Source organism: Gopherus evgoodei, chromosome 18, assembly GCF_007399415.2.
Source record: "Gopherus evgoodei ecotype Sinaloan lineage chromosome 18, rGopEvg1_v1.p, whole genome shotgun sequence".
Lineage (NCBI taxonomy): Eukaryota > Metazoa > Chordata > Testudines > Testudinidae > Gopherus > Gopherus evgoodei.
This window is the reverse complement of record NC_044339.1, coordinates 14,059,114-14,081,600: the sequence shown is the minus strand read 5'-3', so window position 1 is coordinate 14,081,600 and position 22,487 is coordinate 14,059,114.

Below are 22,487 nucleotides of genomic sequence, written 5' to 3'. Positions count from 1 at the left end.
TATCCCTCTCCCATTCTGCTGTAACGGCTGCGGCTGTTTTCCCTCTGTCCCCAGCTGTCTTCCATGCGTTTTTCCAGGGTCCCTGGCCCAAGGTGGGCCTGCACCATCTGGAATAGGAAAGAGTCTCCAAGAGGAATGATCCGCTCTGTTTTTGAGGAAAATGGAGCTGACTGAGTTCACGTCAGCCTTGTGCCTCACCTATCCACAGCGAGGGGCAGACACACATGTGGTACAGCCCCTGAACGTACCGCACAGATGTTTACCACTGATGAGCTAGGCACTATGGACCTGATCTGAAGCCCGCTGAAGTCAATGGAAAGCCTCCAATGGTCTTTGGCTCAAGCTCTTTTCCAGTGGGATAATTTTTTTTCCCTCCAATTTTTTTTAATTGATTTTGTTCATAGAACCATAGACTTTAAGGTCAGAAGGAACCATTATGATGATCAAGTCTGACCTCCTGCACAATGCAGGCCACAGAATCTCACCCACCCACTCCTGTACCAAACCTATGTCTGAGCCACTAAAATCCTCAAATCATGGTTTAAAGACTTCAAGGTGCAGAGAATCCTCCAGCAAGTGACCCGTGCCCCACGCTGCAGAGGAAGGCAAAAAAAACCCCAGGGCTTAAATCATCTGGCAGGTTTTGAACTCCAGCGTTCATACACACACAGACAGGCCAAAACCAAACCTCAGATCCAAATTTCTCTTCAGTTTCACTGCAGGGTGGATTCCATGTCACTGTCATAGATAAAAAGCCGCACCTTATCAACCCGGGCTGGCAGGGGCCTGTTTCTCAATTCAGGTTCAGAACTCTCCCGAGAACAGAACACCCCCATGAGATGTGAAACCAAAGTGGTGGAAATCTCACAAGAATCTTGTGAGATTTTTGCTGTCTGGGGACCGAAATCTCATGAGGATAGTTTGTGATGCTGCAACCCTGTCAAACCCAAGCCCTGCTGGGTCAGAAGTCAAACCCAAGCCATGATTTAACCTTGAACTCCAACTAGAGCCTAACCCTAATCCAGATCCTGATCTGCACACCACCTCCTCAATTGTTTAAAGCTTAAATGCAGATGAGCCTCAATTCCTCAGTTCCTAAGTGGCAAACACACCTAGCACCCCATTGCACAGCAATCCATGCTTTGCACAGGGATACATGAACATGCTTAGAGGTTACAGGTTTCAACAGTCTATACAGAAAGCAGGTCTCCAGTAAACATCTGGCTCCAAGAGTCTGACTTCTCCATTCAGAGGCAAACGTTTCTTAGGTTGCCAGCATCTGGGGAGCTTGTGCACTAATATTGCGCATTTCTTACAGAACAGGTTCATGTTCTCTGCACAGCTGACATACCATGTCTCATAGGACAGGGTCTGAGCTGTAGGGTCACCTCGTGACATTATAAGGTCACAGTGAGGGTAAGCATAATCCAATCACCATGCCATAATAACAGGCCATACTTGCAAGCCTCTTCATTTGCCCTGCCTAGGATGGCCACTTCCTATAATTCCACAGTACCACATCCCAAATGGCACTGTGCTCCTGTGCTTATCACTGACATTAATGGACCAGACTCTGAGGTCTTTGTTGGCATGGGAGAGGGGAAACTCATGCAGATACCTGTTCATTTCTCCACTGGGGCTGTGTGTGATATGCCCTACCTCTTCTATCAAAGAATCCCCCACACTCATGGATCCCTGGAGACCCGGGCAAGGTCCCCCTTGCATCTGCTCTGTTCCCTCAGCACGGCTAGTACATGGAAGCACAGCTCTTGCAGGGGGTCCCTGACCATGGCTGGCCCTGAAAATCCCTGCAAAAGTGCAGGGGGCATCCTCAAACTGTGTCAATTTTTGCTGGTTTCCCCCTTGGGTTTCAGGGAAGGAGAGGCTAGAGGCACTCAGATAGCTCCCCCTTCTGCTGCTATTCTGTGCCCTCCTGCCCCCACCCCTTCCAGCTCTGCACAGAGGAGTGCACAAAAAGCCTACCCAAGATGTACAAGGGGATTTCACACGGAACATATATTAGAGTCCTCATAGGGGGAGGCAGCTGTACTGTCTGCCTCAGCACACCATGCGTCCTCTGTTCTCTTCGGCAGCCTCTCCGTGCATTTCTCACGCCTTCAGGTCACTTTCTGCCGCATGTCTCCGATCATTCTTCAGCCTTGAGAATCTGTTCAAGAAGTGGCCACAGAAGTTCAGCTAAAAACAAGACAAAAGAGAGAAGGCAGGGGAGTGTCACGTCCTGCAGTTGCCGTGCAGGAAATCAGGAATGTGACAAGTATTTTTTTTTAATTTGGTAATGGTCCGATGCAAACGTTTTTCATTTCAGAGGCTTTCAAAGGCAATTAGCCAATCAGAAGTGCAGGCCCTCACCGCGGGTGAGGATTGGAGGAGAGGGTCTCTCTTGCCAGTGTGCAACAGCTGACAGCATAATTCCAATTCTCTTTTGACACGAAGCGAAGGAAGTGAGAAGCGGCGTGCATGGGCTAGTGGTGCGAGCACAGGACTGGGTGTCAGGACTCCTGATTGCTGCACCTTGGCATTAACTCCAGTGCAAAGGGATCATCAAACACTACTGTATGAGACCACTGTCGTTTGACGCCCACTGTACCACTGGTATAAATGCTGACTTAAGGAGCAGGGCAATGGCTAATCCGGCTCCTGGCTTCTGTCCCCAGCTGTGCCAATGCCGCTCTGTCTAAACAGCATCTGAGAGTGAGCCTCAGAGCCAGGGTTGGCAGTCTTGTACTGGCACACTGAAAATATCCATGTAGATGTTGTGTCTTGGGCTTTGTTTAGGATGATAAGGAGGTGGGGAGGGGAGAGTGGGTTAATGTCTGTGAGAGATGTTTGGGGGAAAGGTGCTTCAGAAGAAGTGCAGTGTTACTCCAATCCACTTCAACCCTCCTTGCAATGGTTCATCAAATGTGTCTATGCAATGAGAAGCAAATCACTGGACTCCCCCTTACTCTATCAGAACCACTCGCTTTTTGCAGCACGGTTTTCCCTCACGAAGGCTAGAGCAGAGATCGGTATCATCAGAAGAGCACTCATCCACAAATGGCATAATTGAAAATGACTCCCTTCTTGGCCTTCCCAGAAGGGGAGGTGAAGGACTGAATGCAAATCCAGCAGTTCAATGTCTCCTTAGTAAGATTTATACCTACAGTTTATTAATGGGGCAAAATTTCCCCCTGCAGAAGAAGAGGCTGGATGCAGGCCTGGCTGGAAATCATATACTGTATATAGAGTATGTACAGTCCTAACTGACCTCAGCAAGAATTAGTTGCCTAGTAGAGGTGGGTCTTTGACTGAAATTCTGCTGAATATATTAAAGCGGATGCTTAAGATAGGAGGTTTCTATGGGAGGTGGAACTGCTTGGTGCAGATTTCCCTGTTTCCATTCCATGTGGAACATTTGATGAAACATGTCAGTGTGGGCTGGCCATACATTTCCTTCAATCGGCTTTCCCTCTTTGCCACATATTGTTTATGCTTGTGTTACCGGAGTAATCATAGGTGTCTGACCACAGAGGTGACAACCGTGGGGTTTGATTTTTTAGTATGTGTACGTATAATCGGCAGAGCAACAGTGACTTAATAGTTAAGGTCTGATTTATCACTCAGTCGTGTATTTCTGTGTATGAATATACAATAGCAGATGTCTGATTACAGCAATGACAACAGTGGTTTGTGATTTATCACCCACACACGTGTATATGTATATATTATAGGCTGAGCAGTGGTGAAGGTATTATTTATTACGCACACACGATAAGTCTGTATAGAACGATAAATTTGTTTATATTACAGACAGCGCACTCCCAATGCCGACAGGTTACAGACCAGATCAGTACCACTGCCGATACTTTACAATATAATTCTGTTTTCAGTTGCTTAAAACTTTGACCAGCTTCAGCCTTTTGGGCTGAAATTCCCCCAGCTGGGTCTGCGGCTTTGGGAAAGTTATGCAAAAAGAGCACAGCTGAAAAGAAGCTAAAAAATAGATCGTTTTGTCAATGTTTGGAGTTTTTCCTCCCCTCTGTACATATACTGACATGCACGCAGAGGGATCGGTTTCCAAGCTGAGCTGTTTGAAAGAAGAACAGTCATTTAGCAAGCCAGGCATCCGTTAAACAGCTTTGTCCAGCTTGTGTTCTATTATGCCTTTCTTCCCCTCCCCTGAAACACCTTGAATGTAGCCCGCAGACAGATGCTGGCTTTAGCTTTTCTTCTCACCCCCTTTGTGGTGGAAGATTTATCACGTCCCTGACACTTTAGCAGCAGCACGTGCCACGTCTGCGCAAAGGGTCAGCCGGACAGCCCCCCCGGACACGTGTTCACCCACTCGCTCCGTGACCAGGTCAGTCTGGGTGAAAGGGGCTTGTGGCTTTAATGAAGTCAAGATTTATGAAAGTTAATCTGGAGGTGACCTGCATGTGTTAAGAGGCTTAATACACATCCCAGATCATTGCCATATTGGTCAGCAGATCTCATGTGTGAGTGTGTAGGAATCCAGCTGCTTGGGCCAAGGCAGAGAGACTCAGTTAGGAATCAGGATTTAGGCCATTGTCCAGCATAGGACTAAGGGTCTCATCCAGTCCCCAGTGAACTCAGAGGAGAGGCTCCCATTGGCTTCAGCGGGACTATTAACTTGCTTAAAGATAAGCAGGCCCTGAAGTGCTTTGCTGGATCAGGGCCTTATCTGCCCCACAGTAGGAGCTGCACAGGGCTCTCCAGCTGTGAAGATTTGAACAAGGGAGATTTCAAAGGGCAGCAAGGGAGATTTTGAACGTAGCGCTGGCAAACTCAGCAAGAGAACCCAGGATGCAAGCGAGCTCCTTTAACAAACTGCCTGAGCAGCTATCGGAGATGAAGGACTCCACCCAGCCCGACTCCAGCTGAAAGATTAGCAGGGAAAGCCTGCTCCTGCGAGATTCTCAGCCCAGCATTGTGCATCCAAGATGTCCCAGGCTTTGTATTTACCTGAAACGCTGAATATTTTGTGATTCATCTAACATCAGTTGCCAGGGACTCCCAGAATGGGGACCAGACCCCCTACTCCAGCACCCCCATTGCCAACAGCAAGAACAATGCTGATCCAGCTGCTGTCCTGGAAAAGACGTTCATAGGTAGGGCCCACTGGAGTGGAGGTACTCCAGATTTACATGAGTGTAACAGAGTAGAATTTGGCCCTGGAAGTGCTGTTGTCTTCTCAGGGCTTGTCTACATAGGACATTCAGACAAATTAATCCAAATAAACTAAAGGTGTGAATTTGAAGTGGATTCATTAAACAACGTTACAACCCTGTGTGGATGCTGTTATTCAGGATTAAAGCGGTTTTAGTTTTATTCACTTTGGAAGAGAATTAAGGTAAACCAAATTAAGGTAATTTTAGTGTTCACACAAGGATTTAATGTGGTTTAACAAATCCACTTCCAATTCACATCTTTAGTTAATTCGAATTAACTTTCCTGGATGCCCTCATGTAGACAAGTTCTAAGGGCCAAATTGTGAGTTGTGGCATTTAATCACTGTCCCCAAGAGGGTGCAGTGCAGAGCCCATCCCACCCCATGGGAAGATCAGGAAGGGATTGTGTCGCCCTCTGGCACAAGCTTTTAGCCTGAGGCACCCTGCAGCCCCAGTGCAGCCAGCTCACTCTGTGGGTGAGTAGAGCTATGGCCTTACCCCACCCCACCTTCTATGGGTGTCGAGTGCTCCTGGGGGACATGGATGGAGAGGGAGGGAGAATGGAAAGCAGAGAAGAAGGGAGGAAAAGGGAAGGGGTAAAATCAGACTGCAAGATCGCGGTCCCCTCCCTCACTTCCTATCCCTGCTTCTCACCTAACGCAGAATCAGCCACCCCAGTCCAGCTGTGGAAACTGGGAGGTGCAAAGCCCAGTCTAAGCCTAGAGAGGAGGAATTGTGTAACTGGCTGGGCAGAGGAAAATCCGAACCAGAGAGCCGCTTTTTTGCTTCCATGGCCCAGATACTAGGTGAAGCAGGAGAAAGGTTTCCCACAAACTAGCAGGAGCCACCAATGACATCTCACCAGAGACCGATGAGGAAAAACGGGTGCCTGGCTCTGGCAGAAAGGCCAGACAGGTCATCAAACTGCAAAGCAAGCTGCCAGGGTCAGGAACAGACAGTGATGACACGGGGAATAAGCCCCAAACACAGTGTGTGACCCTATTCTGTGCAGGGAAGTTGCACACACCCCGTGACAGACACACCAGTAGAACCTCGTGAATTGAACTGAAAACAATCTGTGATCACTGAACTCCACTCAGGGCCCTGAGCTGCATGTCAGTTAAATCCCTGCCAACGGACAGGAGAAACATCCCAGGGGAGCAGTGAAAAGCTAGAGGAGCATGAGCAAGCGACAGATCCAATTCCTGGAGGCTCCGGGAATGGTGCAGGAGAACCATCGTCATGTGGGGGGTCAGCTAAGGAGGCTGGGTTATTGGTAGGCTTAGAGAATTCCCCCTTTTTTTAAAATCATTTTGAAGGATAATATCAATGTTTATTTGTAAGTGTTTTTTTCTATTTTTATCCATTTAAATTTTCACAGTTGCACAAAATTATGGGTTTTAAGGATTTTTATCAATTTAAACTTTCACAGCTGGGGGAAATTAGGGGACGATCAGACGGGGGGCAGACAACAATTATTTAACGACAGGAGATGTTGAGATTCAAAATGTTGCAGCTATATAACGGTTAAAACACATATTGTCAATGTCAGATGACAAACATACAAAGGAAAGGCCCTTGAATCAAATTCCAATCAATTCTCAAGCAGAGTTTTGCTCGCTGTATATTTCAACGATCAGATCAGTGATGGAAATATGTTTTCTTTGGCTGGTGTGTGTACGGTGAAATTGACGTTTACCGACATTGACCAGGAAAAATCTGGGCCTGCCAAGCCTAGTTATTTGTGCTTTGGTGGAGTGTTTGTTCTTCTCCAGCCCAAGGTTTGAGTCCCTCCCCCGCCCACATCACACCTGTCTAAACCCTCCTGGGGCCCATTTCATCTGGAGAGCCAAGCTTCCGCCATATCACCCAGCCTGTTCCCTCCTGACCCCTTGCTAGCAGGAGTTCGATTCTCAGCCCTCATCGCTCTCCGTTCAAATATATCCACGTGAAGGTGCACTCTGAGGACACTTTGGTGCCTAGAGACCATGCGAAGCACTTACAGGCACCCCACTAGGAACCTAAGTCCAGTCTTAGATGCCGAGAAGACATAAGACAACTTTGAGGCGAAGGTTCTCTCTCCCACATGCCTTGGGAGTGAGGGTGGAAACTTGCATTTCCTACCCAGCTGCTTATAGGATCAAACCTTCCTTTGCCCCTGGAAGGCTTGCATTCTCTGTATGAGATAAGGCTTATGCTAAATCAGTTCCCAAGCAGAGCCATCAATGACAGGGACTGATTAGGACACCCTCTTGGCTATTAAATACAGAGGGATAGGACAAGTCATTCATTAAATCTCTTCCCCTAATTAATCTGACATTGTGCTCCCCAAAGGGGCCTCTGTTATTCCTTCCCCCATTCAGCTTACGCATGCAGAAGCCAGCACTGTGCCAGCTAATGGCAATGAATGGGTTCCTTCCTCTTCTGCCTTCCTGGAAGATGGAAACTGAACACCTTCACCCATCACAATTCAGCCTCCCTGGTATTCAAATACAGCTCCTGGGTTTTAGGCTGTCTCAGCTGAATGCGTAACTAAATCGCCATCAGTCTAAACTTCACGGTGGAGCCTACTTGCCAAGTCTTGTATTTGCACTTTGGATTATCCTGGTACAACCTGCTCTCAATTTGTTTCCCCGTTACCCCTGTGTTGTTCCTTGTTTCCTGCCTTATGCTGAGCCCCTGTCAGGCTTCCTGCACTTCATAAGGCTGTGTCAGAGAGTTACATACAAAGCAGCTGCCTCCTCCAGCTTACAGGCCCTTTGGAATAAACAAATAAAGTTGCTGTTGTGTGTGTAAGTTTGTAGTGGTGAGTGTGTATAATGCAAGATTAGTGGTTTCAGGAACGGATCGTTGCCAATTCAGAACTCTCTGGGCTGTCTGGCTCACTCAGAACCTGGGTCAGGTTTATTAGGCCCAGATTGATAATAACCAAGCCTAGTTTCATATCAGTTAACGAATAAGAAATATTTTCCATACGCACTGCACCATACACTTCTTTGGCTGCCGGTTCACCACGTATTAGCATGATTTTATAGGAACACAGGGATTGCCAGACTGAATCAGAACCAAGGTCCATCGAGTCCAATATCCTGTCTCCAGCAATGGCCAGTGCCAGATGTTAGGAGAGGAACATGCAAACTGGCTGGGATCTGCGAGTCAAGCTGAGCTCTTTCTGACTCATGCATCATCCCTGTTAATGAAAAGCCTGCGACTCGAACCTAGTTAACAATTCGGCTGAGACAATAGCAATAGAAAACTGCTCACTCTTGGCTGTGTTGGCACTGCAGGAAAAATTAATTGGTGATGTGCACAGAGCCAGGGCATTTCTTCACCCTGTTTAGAGGGATGGTGCCAGTCGCAAACTTCAGATGGGTTCAAACCTCCTCACAGTTCAGGGGTGGCTCCGATCTTGGGCTTGGGTTCAGGCTCAGCTCTAGAGGTTACGGGATGGCTGCCATCTCCGCCAACACACTGGAGATCGAATCAGAGATCTCTAGAGCTAAAAGCAAGAGATGCAATACCTTGAGCTAAAAACCTAAAGTTCCTTAGCTCTAGTCATAACATACTCATATCCTCTGGTACCAGAACGCTGAAAACATACCTCTGAAATGTCTCTCATGGGAGGGACATCACTTACATTCCACCCAAATTTGGTGTCCCCTTTGTTGACAATGACAGCAGCAGAATCATGGAGCTATGGCTGCAGAAAGAGCCGTTTACGCTAGAGGCAGGAATCCCAGAGCATTTTAGGTTCCCCACATGAAAACAGTTCATGCATCCCTCATTGTGCCTCTCTGCCACACACTGCGTTCCACATGGGGGCACTGGGGCTGAGAAGGCTGGGCCGAAATGATGGACTGCACTTAAGAATCTTCCCGAGGCTCAGAAATCTGGAAGCTAAGATGAGAGGCAACAAATCGGTCTATCTTAAGGCCATGTCTGGCTAAGTGATGGAGAGAGGGGAAAAAGAGAGAAAAAGGAAGATGGAGCCCGAAGGAAAGACAGAATAGAAACGAGAAAGAAAGGCAGAATGAGAGAGAGAGAGAAACGGGCAATGAGAAAAAGCAGCAAAGGAAAACAGAAGAAGGGGAATGGAGGAGGGGAATGGAGGAGAGCAAGAGATGCAGATAAAAGGAGGAGCCCCTGCATCCTCCAGCCCATCCACTGGAGGCAGGTATTTATGGGATAGTCGGGCCTTTCCCAGCTTCTTCCCAGTCCCTCGGCACAAAAGCCAAGAGGAGAAGAAGAAGAAACAGAGAATGGCAGTGGGATCAATGAAAGCCTTGCACATGCCCCATTAAAGCCGCCGTCCTGTTCCCATCTGTCGGCAGCCCCCAGTGAAAGGGTGCGGGGAGGGGAGAGGGGACGCCCAGGGCTAATTAAGTGCTGCCACAAAGAGGAAGAGCCTCTGATTATGCTGTTATGTCTCCACTTTCAAACCCCATTCGGGGGCATGCCGAGCTTTTCTCAGGGTCTTTGGGATGCTTAAGCTGCCCATTTAGCAGCAGGAACGGTCCAATTAAAGGAAAGACAAAGGGGGAGCCTGGCCTGTGCTAATTGAAATGGGTTTCAGTCTAATGAGGATTAGGCTCAAGAAAAGACCTAAGGGAGCAATTGACTACTCATTACTCTCCCTACTGTACCCACCTCCAGGGCGACAGGCCCCAGCCGCTCTGCCCCGTCCCCAGCAGCCTTTTAAACAAGCTGATGCATGACAAGCCCAGCACACATGGAGACTGGGGGCAGGAGTGGTGGGGGGCCAAGGGCCCTCCATTAGACAAGCGTCTAGGCGTCCATGCTCCAGCACGGAGTGAGCCCCATCCTGCCCCCCATCCCTGGCGGATTTCATACTTGCTTTCTACTTTGAGGGGAATGTCCTGAATTTAAAGTTCCTGATATCCAGCGCAAGGGACCTCAGTCCTGACCGACAGGCTTTCTGCTGCTCCAGTGCCCCCCAGCTCTGGCAATGCCCCTCAGTTCCAACTCACAGCTCCCCTGCCATTTTAGCCTGTGGCCCCCCCACCCTGCTGATGTCCTTCAGTCCCGCCCCATTGAGTCCTGCTGGGCTCTGAAGGGACCGGCTCACAAACTGTACCACCGTGCGGCCGTAGAATGCGCCCTCAATGCACCTCATCCCCGGCACGCAACAATCCAGACGGGTCAGTCAGCTCGGTCCTGCCCTGCAGCACTCCCTCCCATTTCCACGCCATGCCCAAACCAGAAGGCACTGGTTCTGAGTAACCCCAGCAACAATGACAATCCCCCGGGGAAACGTGGGCCCAGCTTGGGCTAGCCGTGCAGGTATGCACCCACCCGGAGGCCCTGGGTATGTACTCAGGCAGCTAGCCTGAGCTGCAGCCTGTGCTACCCCAGCTGCACTGCTGTGTTTAGCCTGCTAGAGCAAACATGTCTCCACCAGCTGGGAATCCCAGCTCAAAGTAGACGCCCTCAGAGTTACCATCCGCATTTGACTGAGCTCAGGACCAAGCTGCATTCTCAGGCAATCACGCTAAGCGCCCCCTGGAACGCTGAATCTGAGACAGTCCTGCCACGACCCCACCCATAACAGCCTACCGGGGGGGGTTGCACCCTAGAGAAAGTAGCAATCGCATGTTGACCAGCGTCCCCATAGGGGCACATTGACTTCAATGCGATTTCAGCATGTGCGTACAGTTAAGTCTGTGCTTAAGTGCTTTGCTGAATCAGGGCCTGAAGATCCCCTGCGTCAGGCGGCTAGTGCTCCTGGATAGCTACAAGGTCCCATCACTCCTTTCCCAGCTCCTGGGAGCCCATCACCAATGCACTTTCCTTTCTATTTCACATTGCCAGGGCAGGAAGCGAGAACTCCACTGTGGTCCACCATGCCCGTTCCAAAGGGGTGCACTGGTGTTTCTCATCAGTGTGTTACAGCTGGTTGTAATTGTACCTCGGCTGGCTGGGGACTTTGGAACGAATATTATTCTGATCCATAGCAAGTACACAGAGTGGGGGAGCTGATCCAGGGCCTACTGCAGAGCTCACTCTGGTCAATGGACAGATTCCCATATCTTCAGGGGGCTTTGGATCAGGACCGTCATGTTTGGGAGAGAAGAGACTTTCAGCACCCTGGAGAGAGGGCCACTGGGAAGATTTCCCTTCTGCACTCCAGACTGGCAGTTTTAAGGCCCCAGCTCCTGGAGTCATGTGATCATGTTAGATTCTCAGCTGTCCTTTAAGGAACAAAGTCAGTTTCTAATTAGCATGGTTATGAAGAAAACTGACCCCAGGATAAAGAATGCAATGATTCCCGGCTGAGGCTGAAACAATCATTTGGAATGGTTTGACCTCTTCCATATGCTGTAAGTCAGAGCCATTGCCCCAGATCCCTGCCAGCACCAGCCCAACAGAGACACTGTGTGTAGCAGGAGGGGAAGGGTGCAGCAGGCCTACCACATATACTCACCCAAGCCGATAAACCCTGACTGCTGTAATAAGTACTATGGAGTCCTCTTCTTTCTGCTGCCCTGCCTCTCTGGGAGGCTAGAGGGGACCCCTGCTGCACCTCTGCTGTTTCCAAAGAAAGAGGGGCCCCTGTTGCAACCTCTATGGGGAGAAAGGGACCCCATGCCACCACTCCTGCCTCCAGCTACTCAAAGTGGAGAGTGTGACCATAGCATGGGGGTAGGATCACAGAATAGATACAAGGCCATGCGGGTGGGGAGGGGGGCTCGGTACCAAAATGTGGGGGGAAAATAGCATTTGAGCATGTAATTCAAGATAGTATCAAAATGCTTGTGCACAAGGCGTGGGGCAAATAAGGTCCCACAGGAGACCTTAATTCTAGAACTTCCTATCACAAATGCTGGACTTTGCTAGCTTCATTATATTCTTTTAACAGGTTTTTTTGTGTGTAATTATCTACGTTTTTAAAAAAGCAAACTGAAAAAAAAAGTCCTTCCTCTTGACACCCCTATGGCTCATCACCAGGGTTGAGTGTACAAGACCTGCACTTTGCCCATGAATTTCACAGATATTTGGGGACAGCAGAGGAATGATGAGGCTCAGCACTCTGGGGTTCCATTCCAGGCTCTAGAGGGGAGTGCATCCTAGTCCCCCTCTCCCCCAAAGCATGACCCCTTCTTCCAGACATCTAAAGTTTGGCAAAGTTATAAACAACTGAAAACAGGGCCTTATAATGAGAAGGGTCAGGTAACCCCAAAGCGTCTGTTATTGGGAGGTTGCGAACCTGCCCCCCTTTTGAGAGACATGAGGCTGATCCTTCAATGAGGAGAAGCCACTGTCTGTCCTGGGGTGACCCTTTCACCTTTGCATAACCTTTGGGGTGGGCCTCTCCCTGGTGGGGGTTGTTCCTTAGGGGGAAATCTACACTCCTGACTTTATTTATCCAGGAGTCTCCCTGCCCCCTGGAATGGCTTAAGGAGCACAGAGACCCACACAGACAAAGGCAGTCGGGGTGACTCTGACCTCCCTAACAGGGCCTCTTCTGTGCAGGTCATGGGATTGCAGCAGCTGTGGCCAATTGCCCCCTGCCCTTCCCTGCCTCTCTTAGTTAAAGAGCCAAATAAGAAATGTTTGTTAAGTGTCCTGCACAGTGTGATGCGCATACACATCTCAGGGCTGAGGGAACCCAGCACAGGCTCAGTGAGAGGACCCAGGAGTCCAGGATGAGGACAGCAGCACCCAAGGTGAAGCTAATCCTGGCAAGAGATCACAGTGAGCGGTGTGGAACTCAGCTCTTCCTCTCTCCAATAGTTTATTCTAAGCACTGTACTTCAGTTTCAGGGCACACAGAATTTCCCCAGCGCCTCTCTGAGTTTCAGGGTCAAACCAGCGCAGCCCCGGAAAGCAAACTCCAAAGTTCCTAGATTCCAAGGCCAAAAAGGAGCATTATGATCATCGAGTCTGACGTCCTGTAGAGCACAGGCCAGAGAATACACCCCAGTACACACACGAGCCAGTCTCTGCACCCAGACAGGCCAGAGAACTTCACCGCAATAACCCCGAGAGCAGAGCTTTCAGAACTGTGCCCTTCTTTAGCACCCTCCATCTCAAGAGCTCAAAGGGGAGTTATTAAAATACTTTATGGGCCTCTGTGTTTGCCTGTAAAACAGCTGAGGAGCTGATTTTCCTGCCAGTGTCAGATACTGACGCACGAGTTTTGTTTTACTTATTTCCTCTATTTGTAGGAGTCAACTTGGTGTCTTTTCAATATACGTAAAAGGGAGAGAGGGAGGTCCCAGGCAAAAGCCAGTTATGTTCAGTGCAAGCTGCCCACAGACAGCTCCCAACGCACCTCAGACTTAACCTGGAACACAGCCTGCTAGTCCAGCCCTGGCTCCCCTCCTCCCACACCTTGCTATTAGCCCTTCCCAGCAGAGACTACCAAGAGGACTCACCTGAGTGGTTGCTTTTTATATGGACTGAGCTAAGGGACTAGGATGAAATTCAAGCCAAAGGTTTCTGCAGAAGAGCGGCTGTTCTGTAACTATTCACCTCCTAGTCTGGAACCCTGATGCACGGACTGGCTCCTGTGTGTATTGGGGCTGGGAGGGAGAGGCAAGTTTCAAAGCAGCTTCTGGCAGTCAAAAGCTAGGGACACCCACAGCATGGGGCTGCATCCCTGACTATCCTGACTAACAGCCATCTATGGACCTATCCTCCATGAACTTAGCTAATTCTTTTTTGAACCCAGTTATACTTTTGGACTTCACAACGTCCCCTGCCAATGAGTTCCACAGGTTGACTGTGCATTGTGTGAAGTACTTCCTTATCTTTGTTTGAAATCTGCTGCTTATTAATCTCATTGGGTGATCCCTGCTTCATGTGTTACGTGAAGAGGCAAATAACACTTCCTTATTTCCCTTCTCCACCCCCATTCATGATTTTATAGTCCTCCCTCATATCCCCCTCAATCTGGGCCTGGAAGGGCCACTTCCAGGCATGTTAGTTTTTGTCCACTTGTTGGCAATCTCAGCAGAGAGACGAGGGGACAAACAGCGATGCTGATTTCTGCTATGCAGTCTGTTCTCTGTGAGGGACCTTCCTGAGACCTAGCAAACTCATCACGTGCACCATGGCCATCCGTAAGTAACAACATCCTTCCGCTCCCTGGATTAGTGACCTAGGAGTAAGAATCTCAGCGACACACTATCTTCCAAGCCACCCACTCTTCTGGCGCAGTGTAGTGGAACAATACGCAAGGCTACCTTCTGCAGTGTCCTTTCCTTAGTGATAAATCCCTTTGCCATGGGATTTGGTTCTGTGCTTTGGCATTAAAGAATTGAGCTCTGGAGCAACAATGCTGTTGAGGCTGCCATCTGCCACGAGGTGGCAGAATCGCATCAGACTAGCTATGAGCTCACAATTTTGAGGGGAAATAAAAGTACTGTGAATTGTGAAAACGTGAGGGGGAAGCATGGAATTCCTCACAGGGTTCGCTGATCAAAGCTGGAAGAACAGAAAGCGTCCTCTCCATTCAGAAAGCCTCATCTGTCCTCCAAAAGTCAGTCGGGCCCCGATTCACAGCACAGTGAGGTCAAAGGGAATCGTAGATAGGCACTTCCATTTCCCAGCGCAGATCGGTCCACCAACTAGGTTCTCAGGTAACTATTCCTATCCTTAGCACATCTGAGATGCTGTGCTCATCTCAGGGCAGAATTTGGCCTTACATTTTCCGGGAGATCTGTGACGTTGGCTCTGATGATAAGGAATTCTGGAATGTAACCACTGGAGGGCAGAATGAGACAGAAAGGGTCTAACCTGGAAACGGCTCCACCGGCAGTTATCTGGCCTGTGTGTGATACAAACAGGAGCAACAGACTTATCAGGTCACTTGATTAAATGAATAGGCCGCAGATTTTAAATGAACAAAAGGAAGTACTCAACGCAATGCACAGTCAACCTGTGGAACTCCTTGCCAGAAGATGTTATGAAGGCCGAGATTATAACAGAGTTCAAAAAAGAATTAGGTACATTCATGGAGAAAAGGTCGATCAATGGCTATAAATCAAGATCGTCAAGGATGCAACCCCATGCTCTAGGTGTCCCTTAGCCTCTGATTGCCAGAAGCTGGGAGTGGATGACAGGGGATGGGTCACTTGATCATTATCTGCTCTGTGCATTCCCTCTGAAGCACCTGGCATTGGCCACCGTTGGAAGACAGGATATTGGGCTAGATGGACCATTGATCTGACCCAATATGGCCGTTCTTAAATTCTGAACTCAAGTCCTGGGGAAAAAATTCCTAGCACGGCAATGAGACTATGTCATCTGTATAAACCCTGTCACAAGCAAAGCACACCCACGACTGACACATTCCCTATGGGGAGAGGATATTCACAGCTCATAATTTTGCCTAGAGGTCCCATTCAGGTCCACATTCTGCTAGGTGCTGTATGAACAAGTAACACAAAGACAGTGCCTGCCCCAGAGAGATCCCAATCTAGGATAATGGCGAGATGCAACAGGGGGATAAACAGACCAACAGGATGGGGTGGAGGGGACAAAGGAACAGTAGCATCGGTTTGTGTTTGTATTAATTAGTAGTCTAAGTGGTCACAGCCATTCCAGGTGGCCTAGCCAATGCCAAAGATCAGTGGCTTGTATAGGCATTGCACAAGAAGGCTGCAGCATCTAGTGAACAGAGCCCTGGCCTGGGAGTCAGGAATCCAGGTTCCATATGTGGCTCGGCCGGCTGATCTTGGGAAAGTAATTTCTTCGCTCTGTGCCTCAGTTTCCTTTACCACCCTTAGCCTATTTAGACTGTGAGCTCTTTGGGGCAGGGCCTGTCTTTCTGGATATGTGAAATCCCAAGCCAATGGGGCTCTGATCTTGTCTGAGGTTTCTAAGCACGCACTGAATACAAATCACAGCAGAGGTAGGTTTTAAGGAGCGATTTAACAGAGGAGCAGATGGTGCTGTTGTGCATCCTGAAAGGCCACTCCATGGCTCCTGTGTATCAGTGGGGTAGGTGTATTTAGCTCAGAGCAAATAATTTTCACATGCACTATGAGGTTAACAGGGCTAATGAATAAAATTAGGATCTTCAGCACCAAACCCCGCAACCCGCCTCCATCAGCACTGATTTGGTTTCATCGGCTTCCTTGATATGGTCATATTATTAGGACGGAACGCCAGCAAATCACAGAGAGTGTTTACCACTCCACGGCTGGTGAGCATGTGGTTGCCGTAAATGTCAGTGGCATAGTAACAGATTTATTTGGGCATAAGCTTCCATGGGTAAAAAACCCCACTTCTTCAGATTTCATCATGAAAGCTTATGCCCAGATAAATCTGTTAGTCTTTAAGGTGCCACCAGACTCCTCGTTGTTTTTGTGGATACAGACTAACACAGCTACCCCCTGATACTTGTATAAAATTCAGACATCACAGGCCCAGGAGTTTGTGCAGCACCTTGCACAATGGGGCCGTTCTCAATTGGTTCTTAGGCATTACTGCAGTAACCATGATTGACAGTCATTAATAAGGAAGGCAGACGTATTGATTATGATGTTTATTTATTATGCTGTCAGTCCCAGAGGGAAAGGGTTAAACATAATCCCCAAGTTGCGTAACCAAATCACGAGTCTCAGCCTGGAGCGCTCTGAGCTGTTGTACCTTCCACCCATTCCTAACCTCTATCACCTCTCCTCTCTGGTTCTGCGTATTTTCCTTGTTCAGGAGCCATCTCTGTCTCCTCCTCACCCAGATTTTCTAACCAACTCCTCCGCCCTCCTCCCTCTTGCTGGCAGCTGCAGAGTGAAATTTACAAGGATCTAGCTCTCCAAAGCCCCAGGAAGCAGCAGCTTTGGAGAGCATCTGGATTCTTGTAGGTTTCACTTCCCAGCTGCCAGGAGCACAGAGGGGAGGAGGCAGAAAGCAGCGGCCTGGTCAGGCAGCACGGGAGACAGCTGAGAGGAGAAATGTAGGACATTTTCCATTTTCTCATCTGAATTATGAGCTCTAATAAATAGCACCGGAAATCACACCAAAGCACAAGTGCTGGCCTCCCAGGTACTGCGTGACTGCAGTCTGCAGAGGTGGAGGCAGGTGGCATGTACAGTTCCTAATTTCCTGGAGGGAGATTTCTGAGGCTGACCCACAAGGAGTTTTTGTTGTTGTTCCTCTGTATCAAACCTCTGATCGGGGTGTTGCTAGGGCTTTCTGCCTGTCCCCTCTTGTGTTAATCGTCATGGTGACCCTGCCCCTGCCCACACAGGGCTGTTGCAACCCTGTTGTTGTTACCAGGTCATGACTCTCGTCCCGCTTACAACAAACACATGGGAGTTGTGTTCTTCTAGCCATCATCAGCTTTTTTTTCTGCACAAACTAACCATGTGTCAACAGTGTTTGTGCATCGTCCCGCCATGCTGCCTAGCTGGTGCATTGTGGGAAAGTCAGGGCAGCTACCATATCCCATGCTGCCCTAGGGTACACGTGCACAAGAATCATGATGCAGGCTGCATAGATCATTTGGAGCAAGAAGGACAAACTTCGGTGTGGTTGAGGTGCTGTTCACAGAGCAAACCCACACTGGCAAAGCCTATCACCCATGAGCCAGCCTAGGCCTCTAAGCAAGGCTGATGCATGGCAAGTCATGTGGTTACTACGTGACTATTATCTGGGTGTGGACACAAAACACGCTTAGAGCCAACTGCAGTGATAAGTGGTTGCAAACTCCACTCAAAGTTAGCCGAGGCAGGGCCACTGTGTTCACGAGCAGGACTCCCTGGGAAGCTCTGGGGATATGCCAGCAGCAGATCAGCCAGCACGTGCGCACAAGGTTCTCAATATAAGAACATAAGAACGGCCATACTGGGTCAGACCAAAGGTCCATCTAGCCCAGTATCCCTTCTGCCAACAGTGGCCAATGCCAGGTGCCCAGAAGGAATGAACAGAGCAGGTAATCATCCAGTGATCTATCCCCTGCCACCCATTCCCAGCTTCTGGCAAACAGAGGCTAGGGACACCAGCCCTGTCCATCCTGGCTAATAGCCATTGATGGACCTATCCTCCATGAATTTATCTAGTTCTTTTTTGAACCCTGTTATAGTCTTGGCCTTCACAACATCCTCTGGCAAAGAGTTCCACAGGTTGACTGTGCATTGTGTGAAAAAATACTTCCTTTTGTTTATTTTAAACCTGCTGCCTCTTAATTTCATTTGGTGACCCCTAATTCTTGTGTTATGAGAAGGAGTAAATAACACTTCCTTATTTACTTTCTCCACACCAGTCATGATTTTATAAACCTCAATCATATCTCCCCTTAGCTTTTCCAAGCTGAAAAGTCCCAATCTTATTAATCTCTCCTCATACGGAAGCTGTTCCATACCCCTAATCATTTTTGTTGCCCTTTTCTAACCTTTTCCAATTCCAATATATCTTTTTTGAGATGGGGAAACCACATCTGCACGCAATATTCAAGATGTGGGCATACCATGGCTTTATATAGAGACAATATGATATTTCCTGTCTTATTATCTATCTCTTTCTTAATGATTCTCAACATTCTGTTCGCTTTTTTGATGACTGCTGCACATTGAGCGGATGTTTTCAGAGAACTGTCTACAATGACTCCAAGATCTCTTTCTTGAGTGGTAAGAGCTAATTTAGACACCATAATTGTATATGTATAGTTGGGATTATGTTTTCCAAAGTACATTACTTTGCATTTATCAACATTGAATTTCATCTGCCATTTTGTTGCCCAGTCACCTAGATTGGAGAGATCCTTTTGTAGCTCTTCACAGTCTGCCTGGGACTTAACTACCTTGAGTAGTTTTGTATCATCTGCAAATTTTCCCACCTCACTGTTTACCCTTTTTTCCAGATCATTTATGAATATGTTAAATAGAACTGGACCCGGTACAGACCCCTGGGGGACACCACTATTTACCTCTCTCCATTCTGAAAACTGACCATTTATTCCTACCCTTTGTTTCCTATCTTTTAACCAGTTACCAACCCATGAGAGGACCTTCCCTTTTATCCCATGACAGCTTACTTTGCTTAATAGTCTTTGGTAAAGGACCGTGTCAAAGGCTTTCTGAAAATCTAAATATACTATATCCACTGGATCCGCCTTGTCCACATGCTTGTTGACTCCCTCAAAGAATTCTAGTAGATTGATGAGGCATGATTTCCCTTTACAAAAACCATGTTGACTATTCCCCAACAAATTATGTTCATCTATGTGTCTGACAATTTTGTTCTTTACTATAGTTTCAACAGTTTGCCCAGTACTGAAGTCAGGCTTACTGGTCTGTAATTGCCAGGGTCACCTCTGGAGCCCTTTATAAAAATTGGCATCATATTAGCTATTCTCCAGTCATTTGGTAAAGAAGCTGATTTAAATGATAGGTTACAGATTACAGTTAGTAGTCCTGCAATTTCACATTTGAGTTCCTTCAGAACCCTTGGGTGAATACCATCTGGTCCTGGTGACTTGTTACTGTTTAGCTTATCAATTTGTTCCAAAGCCTCTTCTAATGACACCTCAATCTGGGACAGTTCCTCAGATTTATCACCTAAAAAGAATGATTCAGGTTTGGGAATCTCTTTCACATCTTCAGCTATGAAGATTGATGCAAAGAATCCATGGGTTGATGCAAAGAATCCACGGGTTGTTTAGCAGGCTTCCTGCTTCTGATATACTTTTAAAAAATTGCTCTCCCAGCTTCTTTTACATTGTTGTTTAGCCACAGTGGCTCTTTTTTGGTTCTCTTACTATGTTTTTTAATTTGGGGTATACATTTAAACTGAGCCTCTATTATGGTATTTTTAAAAGGTTTCCACACAACTTGCAGGGATTTGACTTTTGGTGCTGTACCTTTTAATTTCTGTTTAATTAACTTCCTTCATTTTTGTGTAGTTTCCCTTTCTGAAATTAAATGCTTCAGTGTTGGGCCACTGCGGTGTTTCCCCGTCACAGGGATGTTAAATTTAATTATATTATGGTCATTGTTACCAAGTGGTCCAGCTATATTCACCTCTTGGACCTGATCCTGTGCTTCACTAAGGACTAAATCAAGAATTGCCTCTCCTCTGGTGGGTTCCAGGACTAGCTGCTCCAAGAAGCAGTCATTTAAGGTGTCAAGAAACTTTATCTCTGCATCCTGTCCTGAGGTGACATGTACCCAGTCAATATGGGGATAGTTGAAATCCTCCGTTATTATTGAGGTTTTTATTTTAATAGCCTCTCTAATCTCCCTAAGCATTTCGCAGTCACTCTCACCATCCTGGTCAGGCGGTCGCTAATATATCCCTACTGCTATATTCTTATTATTCAGGCATAGAATTACTATCCATAGAGATGCTATGGTGCAGTTTGGTTCATTTAAGATTTCTCTTTCATTTGATTCTACCCTTTCTTTCACAACAGCTGTGATTGTCTGTGGCTCATCAGCAGCAGCAGATCTGGCAAAGGCCCTTAAAGGGGTATGGTGGGGGAGGCTATCCCCTGGTGAGGGGATGGGACGAGGTGATACAAATTAGATCTCTGTTACACTTGCTCAGACTCCCACCGACCATCCCACACCTGCTTCATGGGTAAGGGAGGCTACTGGAGTGTAATTTACAAACTGAGGAGCTGGAAGAAGACATACGTTAGAGTAGGCTGGGGACTACTTTATCATACAACTTCTGGCTCCCTACAGCAGGTTAGGATCCTTTCCAGGGTGGTAAGTGATTAGGCCCAAGGGTGAGTGTGAGGGCGTCTAAATGAGTCACACAAGCTTAGGCGTCGCCTGTAAATTTGGCGCACAGTGTTCTAGCCTCTTCGAGCTGCATTTTTGGAGCGCCAGCTCCTCTCCGGTCCCTGAACGGCTTGGGAGCCTGGTTGCCTGGGATTCTTCCTGCTTTCCAGCCTAGCACTCCACTGCAGCTGGCCCTGCCCAGACCCCGACAGCCTGGATGGGCTGGGGATGAGAAAATTCTTTTGGCCAGGTCAGGGGATATAATTAACAGAGCAAGGGGGCAAATCCCCAGGGAGGGCGGTGGGGAAATTCTCACCTGTGCCTGGAAGCCCATCTGGAGGGAAAGCTGGAAAATGAGATTAAAGCCAAAGATTTGCTTTCACATGCTGTGAGGAAAATACGGACAAGGGATTAGCCCCAGCCAGCACCGGAATGAGCATGTCAGAGCCACACCTGCTGCTACAGTGCCAAGGGAGAAGGCATCCAGCGGGAGGAATTCAGTGTGGACCATGCTTAGTGCTGGTCTGGGCTTCCATCCAGCTGCCTCTTTCCCACAGCCACTTTATCTCTGCCCCCCTCCCATGTGTGCAGCACATCTGGCGCTTGCATTACACGATCGCACACACACCACGCTGAGCATTGCACAGAGCACTCAGCGAATGGTACAGCGGGGGAGGCCCCGTGCTCTGCAGCCAGACACCATCTGAGGTGTAGAAGCTTGTGTTACAGTATGTGCATCGCGTGATCATGCAATGAAAACAGACGCTCAAGGCCAGAATTCCTACTGCATGAACAGAGGCCTGATTTTTAAAAGAGCTCAGCCTCCAGCATGCACCCAGTGTCCAGAGCACCGCTGAAAAGGTGGCCCAGAGTCAGTCTTTGTCTTCCTGTCCATCTAGGCTATGTACCTACAGGCTTTATAGACTCTCAGTCCATAGTATCTGACATCTAGAGTCGTTCACCATCTGTTGGACCTGCACCCTGCCACGCATAAGAAATACCTGTTTCTCACACGTTTGCTGCTAAAGAGATGTGAAACATACAACAATCCAGACTCAGAGTGTTACATAAGCAAGATTTCCACCCTCATGTAAAATATATATAGTAAGTCCTTTGTCTTTATGGAAATGCGCTCTGAGCAGAGGTTTCACTCACTGACCATGAATTAGCCCCTTGCAAAATATGAAAACAAGCTGGGACTTCCATTTCATAAGAAATAATAACAATAGCTTTTAGCTAGTGCCTGTCCTCAGTCAATCTCGAAGGAGGGAATGTCTCATGAGCAATTTTACAGATTGGGAAACAGAGGCACAGACGTCCAACTAAACGTTTTCAGATGTGTCCAGTAGAGGTGCTGCCTGTTCCCACCTCTAACTGAAATCACTGGGAGCTGCGGGCGCTCAGCCCCTCTCAAAATTGAGCCCACTGTCTTAACTTGGGCACCTAAAGGTAGAGGTACTGAAAAATCAGTGGATACTTATAAAAACAAAAGTTGTCCAAAGGGACTTGCCCAAGGATAGTCAGTGAGTCTGTGGCAGAGCCACTCAGGTGTTCTGACTCCCAGTTAGGGGCCTTATGGACCCACATTACCTTACCATCAATTACT